This window comes from Rattus norvegicus, chromosome 2, assembly GCF_021556685.1.
Source record: "Rattus norvegicus strain SHRSP/BbbUtx chromosome 2, alternate assembly SHRSP_T2T, whole genome shotgun sequence".
NCBI lineage: Eukaryota > Metazoa > Chordata > Mammalia > Rodentia > Muridae > Rattus > Rattus norvegicus.
In genome coordinates, this window is record NC_141535.1 from 9,862,079 (window position 1) to 9,887,563 (window position 25,485).

At 40.3% G+C, this 25,485-nt stretch overlaps 1 long non-coding RNA gene across 10 annotated transcripts in view; it reads left to right on the forward strand.

The window, feature by feature from the left end:
• LOC147995954 (uncharacterized) overlaps positions 1 to 25,485 on the forward strand; it is a 250,863-nt gene that overhangs the window by 45,296 nt on the left and 180,082 nt on the right. For 2 of the 10 annotated variants that reach the window (XR_015673537.1, XR_015673520.1), the window contains exons 2-5: positions 4,451 to 7,652; positions 7,747 to 7,999; positions 10,840 to 11,035; positions 12,005 to 12,106. This is a non-coding gene — a long non-coding RNA (uncharacterized LOC147995954). Of the gene's footprint in view, positions 1 to 4,450; positions 7,653 to 7,746; positions 8,000 to 10,839; positions 11,036 to 12,004; positions 12,107 to 25,485 lie in introns of those variants that run through there. The other 8 variants (XR_015673541.1, XR_015673555.1, XR_015673546.1 and 5 more) reach the window with 6 other exon arrangements.

Consider the following 25,485-nt stretch of genomic DNA (forward strand, 5'->3'; position numbering starts at 1 on the left):
TCAGAGAAAGAACTGGAAGAGCTTGAAGGGGCTTGAGACCCCATATGAACAACAATGTCAACCAACCAGAGCTTCCAGGGACTAAGCCACTACCCAAAGACTATACATGGACTGACCCTGGACTCTGACCTCATAGGTAGCAATGAATAGCCTAGTAAGTGCACCAGTGGAAGGGGAAGCCCTTGGTCCTGCCAAGACTGAACCCCCTAGTGAACGTGATTGTTGTGGGGAGGGTGGTAATGGGGGGAGGATGGGGAGGGGAATCACATCTAGAAGGGGAGGGGGAAGGGTTAGGGGGATGTTGGCCCAGAAAACGGGAAGGGGAATAACAATCGAAATGTAAATAAGAAATACTCAATAAAGATAAAAAAAAAATCACACTGAGTGAGGTAACCCAGACACAAAAGAGCACACATGGTACGGTTCTGATAATTGGGTATTAGGTCAAAAGCTCAGAATACCAAAGATACAATTCACAGATCATATGAAACTTAAGAAGAAGGAAGACCAAAGTGTGGGTGCTTTAACTTAGAAGGGAGAACAAAATAATCATGGGAGGTTGAGGATGGAGGGACCTGGGAAGGAGAGAGGTGGTTTCAGGATCAGTTATGGGGAGAGACAGGAGAGAAGTCCAGAGGGTCAGGAGAATGAATAGAAATATGTAGCAGTGGGGAATGAGGAACTGGGGGTAGCCACTAGAAAGTCCCAGATGATAGGAAGCAAGAGGCTCCCAGGACTCAATTCCGATGACATTAGCCAAATTACCCAACAAAGGGGAGATAGAACCTGTACAGATCATTTCAAGTAGATAGGCATGGCCCCTAGTTGAGGGATGGGGATACCCATCCATCTCAAAAATTTTAACTCAGAATTGTTTCTATCTAAAGGAAATGCAGGGACAAAAAAATGGAGCAGAAACTGAAGGAAAGACCATTCAGAGACTGCCCCACCTAGGGAGTCATCCTATCTTCAGACACTATTGCTGACACCAAGAAGCACTTGCTGAGAGGAACATGGTATAGCTGTCCTCTGAGAGGATCTGCCAACCCCTGACTAAGACAGATGCATACACTCACAGCCAACCATTGGACTAAACCTGGGGACCCCTATTGAAGAGTTAGGGGAAGGACCGAAGGAGCTGAAGGGGACTGCAACCTCATAGGAAAAACAACAGTATCTACTAACTGGACTACCCAGAGTTCCTAGGGACTAAACCACCAACCAAAGAGTACACATGGGGAGACCCATGGCTCCAGCTGCACGTGTAGCAGAGGACGGCCTTGTCTGGCATCAATAGGAGGGGAAGTCTTTGGTCCTGGGGAGGCTTAATGCCCCAGCATAGGGAATGCTAGGGATGTGAGGTGAGAATGGATGAATGAGTAGAGGAGCACTCTCATAGAGGCAAAGGAGGGGGGGATGGCCTGGGGGAGTTGTGGAGGGGAAACTGGGAAGGGGAACAACATTTGAAGTGTAAATAAATTAAATAACCAAAAAAAAATACATAAAAGAAAGAAAGAAAGAGAGAAAGAAAGAAAGAATTGGGCTTTTGTTACACTTTCCATTAAATTTATCTAAGTGTAGATACCTGTCTTAGATTTTTAAGGGGCGACAAAATTGGCAACATTTTCTCTATAACAATTGCAGCCTTCCTTAGCCTGTGTCATTTTTCTTTTTGAAAAAGTAGATAAATGAATATAGCAGAAGGTCATTACAATTCTCTCATTGATTTTTTTTGAGAGACTTCTTCCAGCAGCAGATGGATACAATTGCAGAGCTCATAGCCAGATATTATGTGGACAAAGAGTCTAAAATGGAGGTCTCCATTGGTTTCCTCTGCTCATAGCTTGGTGCACCCAGTGTAAAAGTGGGAAGAAAGGTTGTAGGAGTGAGAGGGGATGGAGGACACCATGGGACCATGGCTCACTGGGTTCCCATGGGCTCACCGAGACTGAGAAGGCAAGCATGTAGCCTTTATAGGTCTACATAAGGTCCTCTGCACATGTACTACGGCTGTTAGCTTGGTGCTTTCATGAGAGTCTGACTCTTGCTTGCTCTTTGGACTCTTTCCCTCCTACTGGGTTGCCTTGTCCAGCCTCCACACGAGACTGTCTCTTGTTATTTTATCTTATTTGTCCAGGAAGCCCTGCTGTGAGGCTATGTCCTTGATGTTTTTTGTTTTTGTTTTTGTTTTTGTTTTTGTTTTTAACTAGTGAGAACTATGTAGCCCACCATGGCCTAGGCTTCAGTGATCTTCCTGCCTCAGACTTCAGATTTGTGAGATTATAGATAGGGATATATGCAGTATTGTTTGTTTGTCGTCTCTTGGAGACCTACTCTTTTCTGAAGGGAAACAGGCAGGGTCGATCTCATGGAGAAGGAAGGTGGGGAGCTGGTGGAGGGAGAGGAAATTATGTTCGATATGTATTGCATGAGAGAACATTCTATTTTCAGTAAAAAAGAAAAATCAGACAAAAATGTAGATATAGATATCTTTCAATTTCAAAGTTTTGTGATTAGCTGTAGAAGAAAAAATTGTGTATTGACATGTGCTTTCACAATATCACAAGATTGGACTTGACTATCTTTTTTTTTGGGCTTTCTGAATATTTCTAAAATTAAAATTTTTAATTTGTATTTTTATGTGCATTTGTGTTTTGCTTGCCTGCATGTCTGTATGAGGGTCCTGAATTCCTGGAACAGGAGTTACAGATGGTTGCAAGATGCCTTGTGAGTACTGGGAATTGAACCTGGGTCCTCTGGAACAGCAGCCAGTACTCTTACCTGCTGAGCCATCTTGCCAGGCCCCTGAATTGTCTTTTTAAATTATCTATTATTGTTGTTGCAGTGTTGTGGACCCACTGCACATAGTGCGTGTGTGTGTGTGTGTGTGTGTGTGTGTGTGTGTGTTGTGTAAAACAATTAAATGCTCTGCCAATTTGAGCTATAGTTGTAATCATGTTGGTTTTTGAGATATATATTTTCTAAGACTCATATTTATAGAGACATATAGACAAATCAGTATACCTGATAGACATTTATATTCTAATACAGTCAGTATTACATGATTCTGATGTCACTTTGATTTGTGAAGATAGCATATTGACCTTGGTGATTTGGTAGACTAGAAATGATATTATGGAACTCTGAAAGCAATACCAAGCAATGCCTATAATAAAGCCCAAAGCCACTAAGATCCTGTTTCTATTTCAGTTCTAAGATTAAGTTTCATGTGTTTGGGAAATAATTTATGAATAATTTTCACAGTAACAATTGTGAAAGTTTTGTATAGTTTTACTGAGGAACTAGACAAAGGCAATTTTTAAAATACTGTATGCACTATCAATACTGCATATATATCTGTTTTGATAATCTCAGGAATCTGGAGTCTGAGGCTGGAGGATTGTTGAAGCCAAGGCCATGGTGGGCTACATAGTGAGAACTAGTTAAAAAGAAAACATCAAAGACATAGACTCACAACGTGGCTTCCTGATAGGCTTATATATGTCCTGGGGTTTGATCCTCAAAACCACAAAATCCACTAACAATTCCCTCCACCTTAATTATTACTTTTCCTCTTATATAAATAAACACTATTGTGTAACCGTTGGCCAATCATTTTATGCCAGGCACATTTCATATACTCTGTAATTCAATTCATTCTAATGTAAAATGAAGACTTCCTATTTTGCTGGTAAAGAGTTTGAGCTTGGGGGTGGAAGGGATGGCACAGGGACTGAGAGTGTGAACTCTTGCAGAACAACTGAATTTTGTTTTCAGCGTTCACAAAGGGTGCTTGATGGCCACCTGTAATGTAAACTCTAGGAATCCAATGCCCCTCCCTGTCATTCATGGGCACCTCCTCAAGCACATCCTCTCCCACGTACACATAATTAAAATAGATCTTAGGAAAAGAATCTGAGGCTTAGACACTCATCTGCCCAAATCGAAGACAGCGATTGAGAGAATGAGGATATCGGATAAAAAAATGGAGGAATGTGGAGTCTGTTTTTGATGTTAAGTACTTTATTACATTACCTTTTAATAATGCACAAACTCACACTCTTACAGATGCTTAAACCTACATAAACTACTTGTATAAAGCAAAAGGAGTTTATATAACTTCACATTCCTCTTCTATTGTGATAAAATTTGTCTACAGTGTATTTTTCTGTAACATTTCATTAAGTGACATCATCTGTATAAGTAGTACTATATAGCATAGAAGTGTAATTATGTAAAGATATAGAGGATTTTTGCCAGCAGGTTGGCTTAGATATTAAACAGTGTTTATTATTAGATTGAATGGAAAAATTAAGTTTTCTATTTTAAAAACAATACATTTTATTTTTATACTTTATTTACCTTCCTACCCCCAACACATTATTTTAATTAATTACTTGGGAATTTCAAATAATGTACTCTAATTAAACTTGCTTTCTATTCTTCTCAGGCCCACGATCCTACCCATGTGCCCCCCCCTTGCAGAATAAAAGAATGGGAGAAAAAAAAAGAAGAAACCCCATCAAATCCAGTCTGTGTTGTCAATATATTCATTGGAGCATGGCCGAACTCCCAGTGCACAGCCTCCTGAAGAAAACTGAGTCCTCTCCTACGCCCACAACAGAAGTCATTAACTGCGAAGAAGAGCTACATTTCAGCATATTCGTCGCAACTTTTAAGGACTCTGTTCAGTAGCTTCATGTCTTTAGGTTTTTTTTTTTTTTAAATTAATCATGTCATTTGTTTACATTTCAAATGATATCCCCATTCCGGTTTCCCCTCCAACCTCCCAGCCCATCCCCCCCTCCTGTGCCTCTGTGAGGGAACTCCTCCGCCCATTCATCCACTCTTGCCTCCCCATCCTAGCATTCCCCTTACAGTAGGGTCAAGCCTCCCCAGGACCAAGGACCTCCCCTCCCACTGATGTCACACAAGGCCATCCTTTGCTACATATGCAGCTGGAGCCATGCCCCGCTCCCCATATGTACTCTTCGGTTGATGGTTTAGTCCCTGGGAGCTCTGGGTAGTCCGGTTAGTTGATATTATTGTTCTTCCTATGGAGTTGCAATCCCCTTTAGCTCCTTTAATCATTCTCCTAACTTTTCCATTGTGGTCCCCATGCTCAGTCTGACGTTTCACTGTGAATATTTGCATCTGTATTGGTCAGGTGCTGACAAAGCTTCTCAGGGGACAGTTATACCAGGCTCCTGTCAGCATAGCTTCATGTCTTGACTGTTTCTTTTGTGGGGGTGGGGTAACTGTGGGGAGAGGTTGGCATAGAAGCCTTCAGTGTCTCTCATTTTCAGTTATGAGTCTGCAGACATTGATAATCACTACAAATTCTTTCACACTCATAGCAGCTGGTGGCAGCCCAGGTCATGTACATCAAAAAGGTTTCCTTCCCGCAGCAGCACAAATCATGGAGGTCTTTTTAGGAGACTTAATGCAGAAGAATGAATCATTCTTTTTCTTTTTTTCTTTTTTTTTTGTTTGTTTGTTTTTGTTTTGTTTTTTCTTTTTTTATTGGATTTTTGAAATTTACATTTCAAATGTTATTCCCTTTCCCAGTGGTTTCTCTTCCAGAAACTGGCTATCCCATCCCCTCCCCTCCCCCTGCTTCTAAGAGGATGCTCCTCCTCCCACCCATGCACTTCCTCCCGCCTCCCCGCCCGCCCTCACACAAATGCCGCTGGAGTCATAGATCCATCCCTGTGTACTCTCGGGATGGTTGTTTACTCCCTGGGAGCTCTGGTTGGTTGTTATTGTTGTTCTTAGGGGAATGCAAACCCCTTCAGCTCCTTCAGTCCTTTCTGTAACTCATCCATTGGGGGCCCCGTGCTCAGTACAATGGTTGGCTGCGAGCATCTCCCTCTGTATTTGTCAGGCTCTGGTAGATCCTTTCAGAAGACAGCTATATCAGGCTCCTGTCAGCATGCAGTTCTTGGCATCTGCAATATTGTCTGGGTTTGGTGCCTGTATGTGGGATGATCCCCAGGTGGGGCAGTCTCTGGATGGCCTTTCTTTTAGTCTCTGCTCCACACTTTGTCTCCATATTTCCTCCTGTGAGTATTTTTTTCCCCCTTCTAAGGATGGAAGCATTCACACTTTGGTCTTCCTTCTTCTTGAGCTTCATGTGATCTGTGAATTGTATTTTTGGTAATCCGAGTTTTTGGGCTAATATCAACTTATCAGTGAGTGCAAACCATGTATGTTCTTTTGTGACTGGGTTACCTCACTCAGGATGATATCTTCTAGTTTCATTCATTTGCTTGTGAATTTTATAAAGTCCTTGTTTTTAATAGCTGAGTAGTACTCCATTGTGTAAACATATCATATTTTCTGTGTCCTCTGTTGTAGGACATCTGGATTCTTTGCAGCTTCTGGCTATTATATATAAGGCTGCTATGAACATAGTGGAGCATGCGTCTTTGTTGTATGTTAGATCATCTTTCGAGTATATGCACAGGAGAGGTATAGCTGGGTTGACACACTTGAGAGCATAGAAAATGAATTATTCTTTATCTCAGATGTCTGTTGTTGCTCAGAGTCAGTGGTTGTATGGTTAGGCCACATTTCGAGGGGCAGGATCTGCCCAAGCTCCAGGCTGCTACACAGGACCCTGCACAGTACCTTGACCTTGGTGCTGGCTGCCCTGCTGATAGGTGTCCTGGCCATGACCATTTTGTGTTTGTGGCTCCCTGGCAGGCCTTCAGCCCCCCACTCTCCAGCACCCACACCCCATGGGTATTGCAAACTGCAGCAGCTGGGTCTGCAGGGACATGGGTTAAGGTGTTCTTGGTAGTAGTTCAAGCCTCCCGGGAGCCAAAGGACAGACTCTACTCACAAGCTCCTTTGCCAGCTGACTGTGCACCCATTCCTGTGGCATCCACTGGGACTTTAGTCCTGCTTCTCTCTGCCACAGGTTCCATTCCATTTCACCAGTTTTTTTTTTATCCTAAGTTTTTATTTCTGTTTCTATATCTTGAATAGTTTTGCCTAAAGCAAATATTATCTTTCTCATGCTGCTAAAGTAATGCCTACCTGATTATCTTTGACAACAGAGATTATTTTTTTCTCCCTTCTGAAGGCTAGCAGCACAGTCAGGGTGTCAGCAGGTCCCGGCACTCTCAGGCTATGAAGGAGAATCTGTTCTTGGCTTTGTTCCTTCCTGGAAGCTGTTGGGCCATCTTTGATGTCTTTGCCGTCACCTTCACGTGTGTTCTCTTCATGCATACGTTTGTTTCTGTGTCCATGCTTCCCGATTTATAAGCATGCAAGTGATATTGGACCAGAATTTACTCTAATGACTTCATTTGATTTTGATTACTTGTAAAAATTTCATTTTCAGATAAGAGCACATTCAGGAACTAGTGTTTAGGACACCATCTGGGAAGATAAACTGTATGAATAGCTAACGTTTCTGAAGAAGTATATCTGGAAGTTCTTTAATAGTGGTTTTATATATACGTGTGAAGTTTATTAAAATACTGGGATAATTATGAGTGTATGCCAATCGATGAGTCATGTCTAAATATTTGTTTTTGAGACAGGACTTGTTTAGTCTTACAAAAAATATATACATACATAGTTTAATGAAAGATTTTCTATGTGGACTGACAAGAGCCATAAACTAACCAAGGCCTTAGCGCCAGGTATGAGAATCTATTTTTGAATTCTTGGCTGCTGTTGTCCAAGAGACTTCCAAAACATTTTGGGTTATTTATGTTGCTATTGGTTACCCCAAAGGTGGACATTGATAAGTCCCATGAAGACATCAAGCACTTCAGACACAGGACCAGAGGATTTGAACTATATGCAACCTGAAAGCCTCATTCCTGAGGACCACCTTGCATAATATGAGAAAGTGCCACATGTACTTCCAAAGGAGAGAAGAAGCAACAGTCCTTCCTAGACCCAGCTGTACATCCTGTGCACTGCAACAATGACCAGAATGGCAAGCGTGCCCTATGGGTATGGTACTGATACACATTCCTTGTTGGTAAGCAACAGCTCTCTAATTGGACTTAAGACCCACTCAATAAGAGGTCGCTCTTATTACCTAAAAAGCTACCCAGAGCTAGTGAAGTCACTGGTCTTGGAGGAGAATCTACAATTGCCAAAACCAGCATTATCCCTAAAAATATTTGTCCTTTTACTCACAGGTAAATGTAGGTCTTACCCCTCATCAAGGAAGCTTATTTTTGTGACAGACAGAAATCATTACAGAAAACTACAAGTAATCAGAATACAGAGTTGTGGCATTAGCTCCAATTGATACATCTACAATCCACCTCCTGTGTTTAGTATTTGTACTGTATCTTTAACCAGAAAGGCACAACACATAGCTCTAATACCCCGATAGACATTAGTGTTTCTGAATCATCATATAATACTTAAATTCTTGACATAATTTTCATTGAAGATTATGTCACACAGTTTGCTAAAATAGGTTAGATTCCATAGTACTCTAAATCTGTATCTGAATTTGAGATCCATTGGGCAATTAGCTTGAAGGTCATTGGTGAGGAGTCGCATCACTGGATTTCCAAGCATCAGTTGGCTGACTCAGCCTTGTCTTATGTGATTAAGCTCTTTGTCATCAGTCTTGTCCCTCCTACTTCCAGGCTCTTGCCAAGACATTTTTAATGATCACATTACTCTCTTGGCTTAACTTTTTTATGAAAGCATTCTAGTTTTTTGGTCTGTTGGGCATTTCCACAATCCTTTTCATCCCATTTTCTACATTCCCCAAATCCACCTGAGGTTTTCAGAACCCTGTGTAGTCTTTTTCACTGCCACACCTTCACCATGCACCCCTTCCTCCACTAAGAAGGCCTTTTGTCTTACATATTCCTCTTTCCAGCAAGTTTGTCCTTCCTTCCTTCCTTTCTTCCTTCCTTCCTTCCTTCCTTCCTTCCTTCCTTCCTTCCCTCCTTCCTTCCTCCTTCCCTCCCTCCCTTCCTTCCTTCCTTCCTTCCTTCCTTCCTTCCTTCCTTCCTTCCTTCTTCCCTCCTTCCCTCCCTCCCTCCTTCTCTCCCTTCCTTCCTTTTTCTTCCCTCCCTCCCTTCCTTCCTTCCTCCCTCCCTTCCTTCCTTCCCTCCCTCCCTCCCTCCTTCCCTCCCTCCCTCCCTCCCTCCCTTCCTTCCTTCCTTCCTTCCTTCCTTCCTTCCTTCCTTCCTTCCTTTCTTCTTTCCTTTCTTTCACCTTTTTATTGGTTTTTGTGAATTTCACATCATGCACCCCAATCCCATTCATCTCCCCCTGCCTGTACCTGCCCTCCACCCTTGCAACCTCTTCCCAAACAGAGAAAAAAACCTTGTTGTGCAAGCTGTAGTGTGTCACAGTGTGTCACACAGTATACCTTTTTTCCTAGACTTCTTTGCTTGCAAATGTTTATTGCAGTGACTCCTGGGTCTGGTATGAGGCCTCTGGCTTCTGCTATCAATACTGGAACCCCCCTGGGACTCCTCAAGAATACCCCGTCATTGCTCTGTGTCTAGGATTTGTAGGACCAAGCTATTCACACCTCCAGCATTTCATTGATGTGATAGCTGTTAGGTGGGGGGCCTATTCAAAGCCCTGGATCTGGCCTTGAGAGGTATCTAAGCTTGTCAGCCTGCCAGCTGTTCTGAACCTATGCCACCTGGGTAAGCTCTCCTGTCTTCTCCTGGCTGGTCCATCCAGTGTTGTAGTCAGCAAGGGGCAGTCCCAGCTCCTGCCAGCTCTCCAGCTCTCATGACTTCAGGGCTGGCTCATCTATACCCATGCTGTCAGGGCTAGCTTTATTGTGTTGCTCATGTGAGCTGCTGGGCCTGCTGTCCCAAGTGCTTCAGTAGGCCCAGATCACCTAAAACCCCCAAAACCAGTTCTACCCTGCTGTACAGATAAAATGTAGAGCCCACTCTCCCAAGTGCTACAGCAAGCTCAGCTCACCTTCAACCCTGACAAAAAGGGCCAGCTCTATCCTGTTGCCCAGTTGAAATCAGGGTCCATTCTTCTGCTCTCATGACCCCAGGACCAGCTATCGTGCTTGCTGTAGGTGGCAAGGGGTAAGGATTGGGGAAGCATCTCTCCCTCACCCATGGCACTACTGACAAACAAGTTGTGGAGCCCATTCTCCAGAATGCTGCAGTAGGTGCGGAGCAGGGACAGCTCTACTGCTCTGATGACCTTGGGGCTAGCTCTCCTACCTCCTGTAGGTGGCAAGGGACATGAGGAGAGGATATCTCCTTTGCCTATGTCACTGCTTAGCCGACTGGTGGGGCCAGCCTTTTTGCTTTCCTCACACCAGAGTCAGCTCTACTGTGCTGTCTAGGCAAGTTCAAGGTCTGCTCTCCTGAGTGTCAGCAAGTACTTTCTGAATATTCATCTAAGTAATATTGTTCCCCTGAAGCATTTATCATAAACCTGACTTTCTTTCTTTTAGTGTCTCTAGTATTGTATCTAAAATGTATTTTAGAACCGACTATAGGATAATTTTGAAGCCAGATTTTATATTTTTCATTTCTACTAGATTTTTTTCACTTTACCACACTCAAAATAACACGTTTGCTAATCTAGAATTTCATATATGCATGTATTTAATATATTTTGATAACATAGACTTTTGTTTAATGTTTGGCCAGATATTGTAGACGTTGCAAATCAAAATGAAAAACCATCTGTGGAGTTTGTATTCTTATAAAGAACTCCCAGTTTCAGTGATTTGAAGGATAATAGAGAGACATTATGAAGACTTTGTTGATAAAGAGAGTATACCCAGAATACTTTTAAACATGCAATTATGACTGACCATGTTTTTACAGTGCTTTAGAGCTAACAGAGTTTATTTGTTTCCAGGTGGCCATGCGATGGCATCATAGGTTGCTGCAGATGGTTTCAATGGTTCTGTTGGATGTTCTTCATCTGTGCCTGCAAGAGGCGCCCAAGGCTTTATGTATGGCCATTGCTATGACCTAGTGTGATGCTCTACTTTCCCGCTGAACTTTACTTGCTAGAACTGAGGAGCTTGGCTATAATTTAGCCTTTTCTTTTTGTAAGTAGCTATGCATAGCTGAGACAAAATTATTTTGCTGTTTAAAAAACAATTTTATTGGTTTTTTTAGTCAGGTTTTAAAAGTTATGGGTTCTCCTAAGAGTCACAGGCTTGTGGTCAAAGGTTTGTATTTCTAATGCTTTCCTATGTGATTACATTACTAAAGTACATAGAATCATATTGGCTTACTACAAATGCCAACTATTTTAAATCTTTCAGAACATATAAATTCAGTCCTCACGACAGTATATTCTACCTCATTAGTTACTAATGGCTGAAACTTAGAATTTGTTCATCAATGATATTGATGTTGCACAGCATTAATTCTACTCATAATACTTTTTAGTAATGTCTACTCCTCTCTCCAACCATCATGAACTAGAAACCAGAAAAAATTCTATTTCAAGAATTGGTAGAAACACGCATCTCTACTAAGGAGAGTGAATAAAGTAGCTGAAAATTAAAGTACTTTTTCTGTATGAAAAGTGGGAATATTTTTCAGAATTCTGGGAAATGTCAAAGTAATTTTGGCTGTAGTCATATTGCATTTAATGCTATAGAGAATATTGCTAACATTAACAAAAATATTCTGTAATTTCCCCAGTTATTGCTATTGGTGATGAGGGATGTGAAGTTGGCATGCATCCATGCTTTGAGCATCACCATTAGACAGATCTGATTCCACATGTCATAAACAATCTTTCCTTTTAAGACAGCTGGAACATTTTCAGTTGGAGGTAGAGGTTAGGGTTGATTATTCTATATTTGCATCAGTGATATCTTAGAGTATAACAAATGTACCAGAGTAAACACAAGTGTAAATTTTTATATATAAGACATTTTAAAAACGTATCTGTGATTTTTTAAAAACTTATCAGAATATAGTAGTTTGGAACCAAAGGCAAACTTTATTCTATATTAATCATTTTATCTTTTATTCCTGTGACATTGGGAACACTTGCTTTTCAGGTATTTAGCTGTTGTTGAGGAAGGAGCTTTGGGAATAGAAGTAACCAGGCAGCAGGTCCATTTTCACTGTTGAAGGCAGCTGAAAACTCATCCCTACTGATGGTAAGTGTCTTCTTCATGTGTGGGAAATGGTATAAGACTACTCTGTTCAATGGGACCCTACTGGGATGTTGAAGTATGATGCTTCATTGGTTAAGTGTAAGCAATCAAAATAAGAGTGAAAAAGGAAGACCTGGGGCTAGGCAGATGCTCATTGGGTAAACTATTTGTGGAATAAACTTGAAGATCCCACAGGAAAGCCAGATATGGCCAAGTGCCTCTAACCACAATTCTGATATAGAAAGGGAGCTTACTGGTCAGGGACTAGCCAAAATGATGAGCTTCAGGTTTGCTGAGAGAACCACCTATCCCAAAAAATAAGGTGAAAGGGCTGGAGAGGTGGCAAAGTAATTAAGAGCACTGGTTGATCTCTCAGAGGAGAACATGGGTTCAACTCTCAACACCCAGATAGCAGCCAAAAACTATCTGTAACTCCAGTCTTGGGGGATATAATGCCTTCTTATGCCCTCAGTGGATACTGCACATATATTGAGCACATACATACATTCAGGCAAACAAACATTCAGACACATAAAAATAAATGAAATCTCAAAGTATTTTAAAAAGATAATGTAGAGGTCTGATATCAATCTTTAGACTTTGCAAAATTAGTTTTACACACACACACACACATAAACACACATACACACACTATACATACACAAACACACACATTTGAAAAATGTTATTGCTTAAAATATTTTAGATAACTTGTCTTAGTATTTTTAATATTGATTTCATTAATATATTTATGTTGAGTCTAGGGTAAATCTTTATGCTGGAACTAGACCAGGATTATTATAAGATAAATTTAATGTATAAATTTGAGTTCATAGTGGCTAGAATAATTCTTTTATGATTCTGGTAATAAAGTATCATTATCGTCTTAGATCTAATGTAAGATTTAAACTCTGACCCACTAACCTCCAAGTCACTTTTTAAAAGTGCTTTATTAAACTGCACAAAGCTTTTTTTTCCAAGTCAGGCTTTCTTTGTGTAGCCCTGGTTGTCCTGGAACTTGCTCTGTAGATTAGGCTGGCCTTGAACTCATAGATCCACCTGCTTCTGCTGGGATTAAAGGTGTGTGCCACCAATGACCAGCTTACAGTAACCTTTTATGTAAACAAAGTGGGACAGTTTCTGTCCTGAAGCCCAGTCTAGACAGTCAAAATGATTGACTTTAGCATCAAAAGCTGTCTAGCTGAAACTTTTGCTTTTGTGACTTTATATGGACATAACTTTTGATGTTCTTTTAGCACGTTAGGTTTTATATTTAGAGTTTTATTTTTATACAGTCATGTGTATAAATCTCATGAGTATATATATATGTATATGTATAATATATATACTACCTAAATATGAGCTGAACATATGTATATATTTATATATAATCATTTTATATATAAGTAAATAAGTTTGTGCTACCTCAGGCTGCTTTCAAATTCAGGATCCTCTTCCTCAACCTATATACCACAGACATTACGGGCACATACTACATCTTCCCTAAATCATTTTTAAAATTTTTCTTTTGTTTTTCTGAGGTTATAATTTCACAACTTCTCCCTTCCCAGCACTCCTGTATAACCATCCTTCTTTTTTCAGATTTATGGTCTTATTTTATTAACTGTTGCTTTACACAGACACAAGTAGAGACACAGAATAGATACACACACACAGACTCACACACACACACTAATACACACTCACACACACACACCTTCACACACACACTCACACACACACTCACACTCACACACACACACACACGTATGGGTGTGTGCATAAGCATCTATCTATTGAAAAGAGAAGCTTCCTTGGTGAGGAGTGAGGACTACACTTACCTGTGTGTATAAGAAGAAATATTTAAATGTAGTTAGAGATGATGGTGGTATAGTAAAGCAGCAGTTGTAGGTTCTCCTCCAAAACCCATGACACCTCTGGCTGTGGGTAGTTGGCTAGGTTTCAAGTACCAGGCATGGTTTCCCTCTTGTTAAGTGGGTTTGAAATCCAGTTAGAAAGCTGTTGGTTATGAACAATGTATGCATAGCATTACTGCATCCATAGGGTTATGGTTCCATGCTGACTATTTCTGTGGTTCATAGGCATTGAAGCTGGGTAAGGTGAAGACTGTCGTTTCAGGTCAATTTCTGCCTGGAATTCTTGAAGTAGAATCTTTATGGTACTTCCTTGGAATATTTAGGAATATCTTGAATATTTGTCCTACTCTTTAAGGAGTAGAACTGGTAATTCTCAAGATTTTACAGGCTGACACTAGGGTTATGGAAACTACATTTAAGTTTTCAGCAGGTCATCTAAAATAGTAGTTAACTGTTTTCTAGCAGATATATCACAAAATATAAAATGTCTTAGTTAAGTTTACTATTTCCATGCTAAAACACCATGACCAAAAGTTGAGGAGTGAAGGTTTTATTTGGTTTACAATTCCAGACCCATAATCTATAGCTGAAGAAAGTAGGTACAGGAACTCAAATAGTGTAGGAATCTGGAGGCAGGAGGTGATGCAGAAGCCATGGAGGGTGCTGCTCATTGGCTTGCTCCCCCTGGCTTGCTCAGTCTACTTTCTAACAGAATCTGGAATCTCTAGGGGTGATGCTCTACAGGCTTGCCTACAGCCCAGTCTTATGGAGACACTTCTCAATTGAGTTTCCTTCCTCTCGGAAGGAAACTCGGCCTGTGTCAAGTGGTGTAAAAATTAGCCAGCATAACGATTGTCAATGAAAAAGTGGAAACTTGTTTCTGTAAGGGTTATTTTATTTTATTTGTGGCTGTAAAGATTGACTTCTGGGCCTTGCACAGGATAGGCTAGTGCTCTACCTGAGATATGGCCTCAGATATCTGTGATTTGATGACATTAGCCAAAATACCCAACATTCGGGAGCTAGAACATGAAGAGACCACCTCCAGTAGATAAACATGGCCCCCAGCACAGAGATAGGGCTACCCACCATCTCAAAATTTTTAACCCAGAATTGTTCCTGTTTAAAGAAAACTCAAGGACAAAAAATGGTGCAGAGACTGAAGGAAAGGCCATCCAGAGACTGCCCCACCTAGGGATCCATTCTATCTTCAGACACCCACCCTTGATGCTACTGTTGATGCCAAGAAGTGCTTGCTGAAAGGAGTTTGTTATAGCTGTCCTCTTAGAGGATCTGCCAGCACCTGACTAAGACCGATACAGATACTCACAATCAACCATTAGACTTAGCCTGGAGATCCCAATGGAGGAGTTAGGGGAAGGACTGAAGGAGCCGAAGGGGATTGCAACAGTATTGGAAGAATAATATCAACTAACCGGACCCCATAGAGCTCCCAGGGCCTAATCAATCGAAGAGTATACACGGGTGGGTCTGGTCGCCCCCCCCCCCCACCTTGGGTTACATACATAGCAGAGGACTGCCTTATCTGACATCAGTGGGAGGGAAGGTGCTTGGTCCTGTAGTGGCTTGTTGCCCCAGAGAAGGGGGAAGCTGGAGGAGTGAGCAGGGAGTAGATGGGTGGGGGAGCACCCTCTTAGCAGCAAAGGGGATAGGGAATGGAATTGGGGGTTTGTAGAGGGTAGACTGGGAAGGGGGGCAACATTTGAAATGTACATAAATGAAATAATTAAAAAATTTATCCATGGCCTTTATTGTTTATAAAATATACAGATTCCATTCCTTCTAGTCTTTAGTGGTCTTCTGCCATCAGGCCACTGCAGAATGCTCCAGCCTCATCCATGATGGCCTTTTCTTTTCTCATCTAACAAAATGGGTGGTCTGTGCATTCTAGGCAAACTCAGTGGCTCCTGGTCACTGGACAATGACAAATCTGTTTTGCACTCTTGTTTTCAGTCATATTTTTGCTTTGATTATGTAGTAGTTTTGCTTGACTCATCTTGTAAGTGGAAGCTTTCCATGTGAGATTCAGTTTTCTTAGTGAATAGCTTCTATCACTGAGTTTTTCCACTTCAGGGCTATGTTGTAGAAATTGTAGTTTATTGTTCTTAGTTGTATGCCTCTATACTAAACTTTTTTAAAGGGTAAGAACAAAAGTTTACCTGTTTGATGGGACTTTCGGTTTCCGATTGTGTGATCTATGAGGAGCTGGCTCTGATGCAGTTGCGTTATTACAATCAAGCTTGGGCTCTCTGCTAACCCTGACACAGAGGGCAGGAAGGTGGAGCCCCAAGCCCTCATCAGGATAAGGTTTTATTGGGAAAGGCAAACAAGCAAGGGGGAGGTTACGCCAACAGGTGGGTGCTTTGAAGCAAAACCATGAACAATCACAAATGGTCTAAAAGTACATCTGAAATGATCAGACTAATCCTTGATTATCTGTTGCTAGAAAGTAGCTAGGGAATAACTCTGGTCAAGGACAAGCCATGGGGTCTTTCCAGGTACTTGCATGCAGCCTGGGTTCAGTTATAGGTCAAGTTTTTCTTAAGAGGGAGTCTAGCCCCAAGATGGAGTAGATTTGCTCTCTCATTCCTCCCCTTCCTCTGATAACTAGAAGGCCCAATCATGGGACTTCCTGAAGCTCATTGGCATTGTTATGGAGAGACCGGTAGTGACTTTTTATTATCATAATCTCAATAGTCTCAAGTCTGTCTATGTCAGCATCCATTGTTTGTCTCAGTCTATCATAATATTTATTTTGTGATGTCAGGGAGGTTATCTCAGTGTCAGTGTCAGCTATATCTAATCTCATGAAAACAACTAGTAACAGGGCTATGCATTTATGAATCAGTTAATTTAGGCCTAGATGTGTTCGAGACCTGGAAGGACTGGACCATCATATTTTAGAGGGAATTAGGGTTGTCATCACTAAGTCCTCATGACATCTCTGGGGCTTGGGCCTATCAATGGGAGACAGGAGGAAAGCATGTGGCTAAGCTTCTCCCTAGTCTGAGACATTTCCAACTGCAAATGAGTCTGTGATTAGAGTGTTTGTGTGTGGGATCCACTCTGTAATCTCATTGACCTTTAGAGAGGTAGTCATGGTCAGGAAGATGACAAAGGGACCTTTTAAACAAGGTTCTAATGACCCCTGGTGGTGTCTTTTTATTAGAACTCAGTCTCTAAGCCATGAGTTCTGGAGGAGAACCTGTTTGATAAAGAGCATGAAGTTTAGGACAAACATACTTATGAACCCATTGGACACCTTTGAGATTGTTTAGCAATTGACAGTCAGTCCTCAAACTCAGCTATGACCTTGGCGTGTATGTTAAGAACAATTGTTAAGGGGAGGGTGATATCCCAAACATGATTTTAAAAGGGGTAAGTACCATCTGGTAAGTAGAGATTCATATCTGGTAGAGAGCAAAGGGAAGCTCAATCATCTCTAGTCTCTTAGATCAATTTAGTTAAAGTATCTTTTAGGGCTTTATTTATCTATGTCCTGAACTTTGGGGTCCAAATATACAATAAAGTTTGTAATTAATCTCTAGCATATTGGCTAGTCTCTGACTGGGACACAAGAGTTAGTTCATTGTTTGACCCTATCATCTGGGAAAGCCCACAGTATGTTGCATAAGAGCTTCTTTGTCACTGAGAATGTAGTTTCATGCTTTGGTGGTGAAAGTTTCAGTCCATAGGTGTGTGAGTTCATTTCTGGGTCTTCAATTCTATTCCACTGATATGCTTGCCTGTCTCTGTACCGATACCATACAGTTTTTATCACTATTGCTCTGTAATATAGCTTGAGGTCAGGGATGGTGATTCCCCCAGAAGTTCTTTTGTGGTTGAGTATAGTTTTTGCTATCTTGGGTTTTTTGTTATTCCAAATGATGTTGCAGATTGTTCTGTCTAACTCTATGAAGAATTGAGTTGGAATTTTGATGGGGATTGCATTGAATCTATAGATTGCTTTTGGCAAAATGGCCATTTTTACTATATTAATCCTGCCAATCCATGAGCAGTCTATTTTCTGAGATCTTCAAATACTTTCTTCAGAGACTCGAAGTACTTGTCATACAGATCTTTCACTTGCTTAGTTAGAGTCACACTAAAGTATTTGATGTTATTTGTGACTTTTGTGAAGGGAGTCATTTCCTTAATTTCTTTCTCAGCCTATTTATCCTTTGAATAGAGGAAGACTACGGATTTGTTTGAATTAATTTTATACCCAGCCACTTTGCTGAAGTTATTTATCAGGCTTAGTAGTTCTCTGGTGGAACTTTTGGGGTCACTTAAGTATACTATCATATCATCTGCAAATAGTGATATTTTGACTTCTTCATTTCCAAGTTGTATCCCTTTGACCTCCTTTCGTTGTCTGATTCCTCTGGCTAGGACTTTGAGTAGTATATTGAATAAGTAGGGAGAGAGTGGGTAGCCTTGTCTAAGTCCCTGATTTTAGTGGGATTGCTTCAAGTTTCTCTTCATTTAGTTTAATGTTGGCTACTGGCTTGCTGTATATTGTTTTTACTATGTTTAGGTTGGGCCTTGAATTCCTGATCTTCCCAGGACTTTTATCATGAAGGGGTATTGAATTTTGTCAAATGTTTTCTCAGCATCTAATGAAATTAAACAGCCACCAAAACTAGATAATATTGATGAAGCCAAGAAATGCATCCTAACAGTTAGAGCCTGATATAGCTGTCTCCTGGGAGGCTCAACTAGAGCATGTCAAATACTGAGGTGAATGCTAGCAGCAAACCATTGAACTGAGAATGGGGTCTCTGTTGGAGGAATTAAAGAAAGGATTGAAGGACTGAAGGGGCTTGCAACCCCATAAGAACAACAGTACCAACCAACCAGAACTCCCAGGGACTAAACCACTACCCAAAGACTATACATGGACAGACCCATGGCTCCAGCTGTATATGTAGCAGAGGATGGCCTAGTTGGGTACCAAGGGGAGGAGAAGCCCTTGGTCCTGCCAAGGCTGGACCCCCCCCCCAGTGCAGGGGAATGTGAGAGGGTGTGAGAAGGGGGAGTGGTTGGGGAGGGGGAACGTTGTCATAGAAGAAGGGTAGGTGGATGGGCTTATGGCCAGGAAAGGGAATAACATTTTTTTTCCACCAAGCCCTAGCATCTTTATTGAGTGTCATCTATGACAAAAGTAAAGTCCTAATGAAGTAGTAACAGTTCTACTTACTAAAGGGTCTGAGATTTGTAACCAGTAAAACATGTTACTTTGTTATTATTTTATTTGTGTCATAATTGTGAATTCATATTAATGAGCTTCCCCATGGCATTTATACATAATACTGACTTGTGTGTATGTAGAGGTCATATAACCTTGGCAGTTATCATACATGTCACAGAAGAGTTGCTTAAGATCAGACAGGAAATTGATCTACAAGAAGTGCATGGGTGTGGCACATAATGCAGCCTCCCCACAGACACATACCACTAATTTCCTGTGTTGTTACATATCCTACTGTGGCCAGGTACATCTTGTGTTTGGAACAGATGACATATGACATAAACAAACATGAAATTTATACTGTGTTCAAATTGTTTCCTAATACACTAATTGTTCCCGAACTACCTCACATTTTAAAATAAGTCATACAGCAGAAGCGCGTGTACGGGAATAACATTTGAAATGTAAATAAAAAAATCCCATTAAAAAAAAAGTAAGAAACACTTTGAAAGTCTCAGTCCAATTTTAAAAGGTATCTATAAATACTGTGTTTCCCAAGGTCTCACTACAATTGTACTAGCACTTTGGAATCAATCCATAGAACTTATAATTTTGAACAACTGTTTGTGATCAGAAAATGACCTACAAAATTAGGTAGCTAATTTAAAGTACATATTAGATTTTAAGGTTCACAGGCCTTAATACTATTATTTTCCTGAAGAAGGTCTTCACATGTTTGGGTCTTAGCAGTTCAAGTTGGGAAAGGACATTTCTGCTTGGAAATTATGAAAGGGAAATTAAAGGATGTCCCATTATGTATAATTTCATTTTCTTTAAAGGTGTCATCCTGATTTCATGTAGTCCTTATTGAAATGATTATTATGTCTAGAACTACTAAACATACATTTTACATGATTCCATAGTTTTACATTAAAAAATACCCATTTATTATATTACTCTGTTAGTACTACGTAAAGATTTCCATTGGCTTTGTACTTTGTTTAATCATTGCACAAGTGTATATCAAAAATGGTTAAATATTCATTTTAGCATCTGGTTATGTCATAATTTTGACTGAAAAGTATGTACAATAAATATATTAACTTGATTCAACAAGAAGCTTAAGCTCTCTGATATAAACTGTATTTCAGCGAATGACTTATTTATTTTAGAATATACAGAAAAACTTAATCAGATATAAAGAATTGAAATGAACTTTTCCAAATCGCCCATCTGCTAAGTATTTAAAGTAAATGGGGAAATGTTTTGGAAATACGAGTTTCCTTGTTTGAGCAACAATCTCTGTGACTTAATGTTGTAGGGAAATATATACTTTGGCCATTCAAATTCAAATTTTATATCCTTTAGCCTCATAAATAATGAAAAACTTTTAAGTAAATATTCTTTTGCTAAGAATATATAATTCTTAGCAAAACAGTGATCAAAAATGACAATAAAAGGCATAATGAAATACCATACTAATCATTCAATTTCGGGCAACCTTTATGATTGCAAATCACTTGATTGACCAACTAGACATTCTCAATGTGAATTACGAATCAGGTTAATTTTTCCTGGTTGATTGTTGGCACATGCCGTAACTCTTCTACTTTGTGATATATCAAATTTTCTAACATAATAAGATGTACCATCAACTCTTTATTTAAGAAAAAATAAATTGACTTCAAAAATGAAGCTCAGTTTTGAACAATTTTAACAACCCTATCAATTTCTGCTTATACATATATATGTATATATATATATTAATTTCTGCAAAGTGAATTCATGGTGATTAATTTATTTTTGAAATATGAAAAAATCATTACCGTGCTTGCAATTTCTATAAAGTGATATCAGTTTTATATGCACTTGGGCATTTGTCTGTATCCAGGCTATAAATATAAGTTGTTTTCCTTTCTATAATCAAAGAAAATGCGCAGAGAGGAACTGGGCATTAAAAAAAAAGACTTTTGCTAAGGGAAGTATAGTTTCCCTTAAATGGATTTGCATAATTTGCAAAGAGGCCAAGGCACTGCAATTTTAAGGAGAGGTAATATTTCAGTGGTGGTTGATAAGAAGGATGTCTTTCTGAGTAGGGCAAAGATGCCCAGGGATCTGAATCTTGAATCTTTCCATTTGTAAAACTGATTAGAGTCAAATCCACTTTCGAATATATCTGTATTTGTTTGACTTTTAAGTTCCTTATGCTTAAGTATACGGACGGGCAGGTGAGTAGCAGAAAGTTCTTTACAGCTATCACAGCATGTTTAACTAAGTCCATCCCAAAAAGCAGAGAGAAATAGTGGATTCATTCTTTAACAATGAAAAAATAAATGAACATAATTTTTGTCTTACACATAGCTATAGAGATAGACTAGTCGTCCATTTTATGTTCTGTATAAAGTATGAGCCAGAGAATGGGTGTCATTTTCTCATGTGTGGATCCAGTTTTCCTTTACAACCATTTGAAGGTTATCTTTTCCCCAGTGAAATTCTCATCACATTTATTGACTGACTATAAATGTAACAATTTACTTCTGTGCTTTCAAGTCTGCTTTAATGATTTATATGTTTCTTTCTGCCAATATTTCATTATGTTAATAGCTAAAGTTTATAATAAGGTTATTTAAAAATTTTTTAGATAGGGTCTCACTGTGTAGCACTGGCTGGCCTGGATTGTTGCTATTGTTCCTCCTCCTCCCCCTCCTCCTCCTCCTCCTCCCCCTCCTCCTCCTCCTCCTTCTCCTCCTCCTCCTCTTCTTCTGCCTCTTCTTTTTGGGCTCAAATGTGGGGCCTTGAGCTAATGAATGACACCCTAAACCCAGTAACATAACTATAGGGGATATAAATTGTTTCCTATGCATTATGCTTGCTTTGAAATCTGTGATTTTTTTTTCTGAAAGCAAACATTTCCTCAGCTTTGCTGCTTGATACAGGCAAGAAAGAATAGTGTAACCTTATATGCTTATGGTTGGGTCCTGTAGATATTAGTTGTCAGTTCACAAGAATGTAATCTTTTTATTGTCATTATTTCAGTTATGAACATTTGCTTCTGTAATGTCAGTATGGGTGTCCCTCTACATACAGTTTTTAAAAAGCTAGTTACTTTTTTTGTGTCCATGTCTGTGTCTGGGTGTGTTTCTGTGACTCATGGGCATGCAGTTTTAGAGGATGTCAGAAGAGAATTTAATTTACTTGAAATGGTGTTATAGAAGGTTTTGAGCTAGTAGCAGAAGGGGTTTGCAACACCATAGGAAGAACAATATTAGCCAACCATACCCTACCAGAGCTCTCAGGGACTAAACCACCAACCAATGAGTACACATGGAGGGACACATGACTCCAGCTACCTATGTAGCAGAGGATGGCATTGTCCAGCATCAATGGGAGGAAAAGCCCTTGGTCCTGTGAAGGTTTGTTTCCCCAGTGCAGGGTGATGTCAAGGTGTTGAAATTGGAGCGGGTGGGTGGGAATAGACCATTCCTCATAGAAGCAACAGGAGGGGGTTTGGGAGAGGGGAGAAAAGAGATAAGATTTGAAATGTAAATAAATAAAATATCCAAGAAAAATAGTATTATTAAAAAAGAAGGTTTTATGCTACCATGTGGGTGCTGGGAATCAAACCTAGTCATCATCAAGAGTAATAACACCCTTAACTCTCAAGCCATCTTTCCAGCCTCTCTATATACACTTTAAACAGATTTTATTATGCTACAATAGACATCACAATAGAATGAATGTGCTGCCTAAAGTTTGTGTGTTGGTTAACCTTCATTCTGTATGTCAACAGGTAGAATGCTTGAGAGGTGACTAGGTCATGAGGAATTGATTAGTGTCATTATCCAGGAAGTTGGTTAGTACTAAGATAGGATTATTATACAAGTCAGTTTGGGTAGGCATGTTAGTGCACAGCTTTAGTCCTAACACTCAGGAGACAGAGGGAGGAAGATCTCTGTGACTTAAAGACAGCTTAGTCTACAACAAGAAGTGAACTTGTATTCCTTTTGCCCCATCCCCTTCTTTTGCTCTTTTGTTCACTTCTGCTGCCATTAGATGACCATAGATAGCAAGAAGGGCCTTGTCCAATGCATGTCTCCACCTAATCTGTCCCAACTCCACACCTGTAAGAAACAAGCTTCTTTTCTTTTTTTTTTTTTTTTACATTTCTTTTTTTTTATTAACTTGAGTATTTCTTATATACATTTCAAGTGTTATTCCCTTTCCCGGTTTCCGGGCAAAATACCCCTCCCCCCTCCCCTTCCTTATGGGTGTTCCCCTCCCAACCCTCCCCCCATTGCCGCCCTCCCCCCATAGTCTAGTTCACTGGGGGTTCAGTCTTAGCAGGACCCAGGGCTTCCCCTTCCACTGGTGCTCTTACTAGGATATTCATTGCTACCTATGGGGTCAGAGTCCAGGGTCAGTCCATATATAGTCTTTAGGTAGTGGCTTAGTCCCTGGAAGCTCTGGTTGCTTGACATTGTTGTACTTTTGGGGTCTGGAGCCCCTTCAAGCTCTTCCAGTTCTTTCTCTGATTCCTTCAACGGGGGACCTATTCTCAGCTCAGTGGTTTGCTGCTGGCATTCGCCTCTGTATTTGCTGTATTCTGGCTGTGTCTCTCAGGAGCGATCTACATCCGGCTCCTGTCGGTCTGCACTTCTTTGCTTCATCCATCTTGTCCAATTGGGTGGCTGTATATGTATGGGCCACCTGTGGGGCAGGCTCTGAATGGGTGTTCCTTCAGTCTCTGTTTTAATCTTTGCCTCTCCCTTCCCAGCCAAGGGTATTCTTTTTCCTCATTTAAAGAAGGAGTGAAGCATTCACATTTTGATCATCCATCTTGAGTTTCGTTTGTTCTAGGGATCTAGGGTAATTCAAGCATTTGGGCTAATAGCCACTTATCAATGAGTGCATACCATGTATGTCTTTCTGTGATTGGGTTAGCTCACTCAGGATGATATTTTCCAGTTCCAACCATTTGCCTACGAATTTCATAGACTCGTTGTTTTTGATAGCTAAGTAATATTCCATTGTGTAGATGTACCACATTTTCTGTATCCATTCCTCTGTTGAAGGGCATCTTGGTTCTTTCCATTTTCTGGCTATTATAAATAAGGCTGCGATGAACATAGTGGAGCACGTGTCTCTTTTATATGTTGAGGCATCTTTTGGGTATATGCCCAAGAGAGGTATAGCTGGATCCTCAGGCAGTTCAATGTCCAATTTTCTGAGGAACCTCCAGACTGATTTCCAGAATGGTTTTACCAGTCTGCAATCCCACCAACAATGGAGGAGTGTTCCTCTTTCTCCACATCCTCGCCAGCATCTGCTGTCACCTGAGTTTTTGATCTTAGCCATTCTCACTGGTGTGAGGTGAAATCTCAGGGTTGTTTTGATTTGCATTTCCCTTATGACTAAAGATGTTGAACATTTCTTTAGGTGTTTCTCAGCCATTCGGCATTCCTCAGCTGTGAATTCTTTGTTTAGCTCTGAACCCCATTTTTTAATAGGGTTATTTGTTTCCCTGCGGTCTAACTTCTTGAGTTCTTTGTATATTTTGGATATAAGGCCTCTATCTGTTGTAGGATTTGTAAAGATCTTTTCCCAATCTGTTGGTTGCCGTTTTGTCCTAACCACCGTGTCCTTTGCCTTACAGAAGCTTTGCAGTTTTATGAGATCCCATTTGTCGATTCTTGATCTTAGAGCATAAGCCATTGGTGTTTTGTTCAGGAAATTTTTTCCAGTGCCCATGTGTTCCAGATGCTTCCCTAGTTTTTCTTCTATTAGTTTGAGTGTGTCTGGTTTGATGTGGAGGTCCTTGATCCACTTGGACTTAAGCTTTGTACAGGGTGATAAGCATGGATCGATCTGCATTCTTCTACATGTTGCCCTCCAGTTGAACCAGCACCATTTGCTGAAAATGCTATCTTTTTTCCATTGGATGGTTTTGGCTCCTTTGTCAAAAATCAAGTGACCATAGGTGTGTGGGTTCATTTCTGGGTCTTCAATTCTATTCCATTGGTCTATCTGTCTGTCTCTGTACCAATACCATGCAGTTTTTATCACTATTGCTCTGTAATACTGCTTGAGTTCAGGGATAGTGATTCCCCCTGAAGTCCTTTTATTGTTGAGGATAGCTTTAGCTATCCTGGGTTTTTTGTTATTCCAGATGAATTTGCAAATTGTTCTGTCTAACTCTTTGAAGAATTGGATTGGTATTTTGATGGGGATTGCATTGAATCTGTAGATTGCTTTTGGTAAAATGGCCATTTTTACTATATTAATCCTGCCAATCC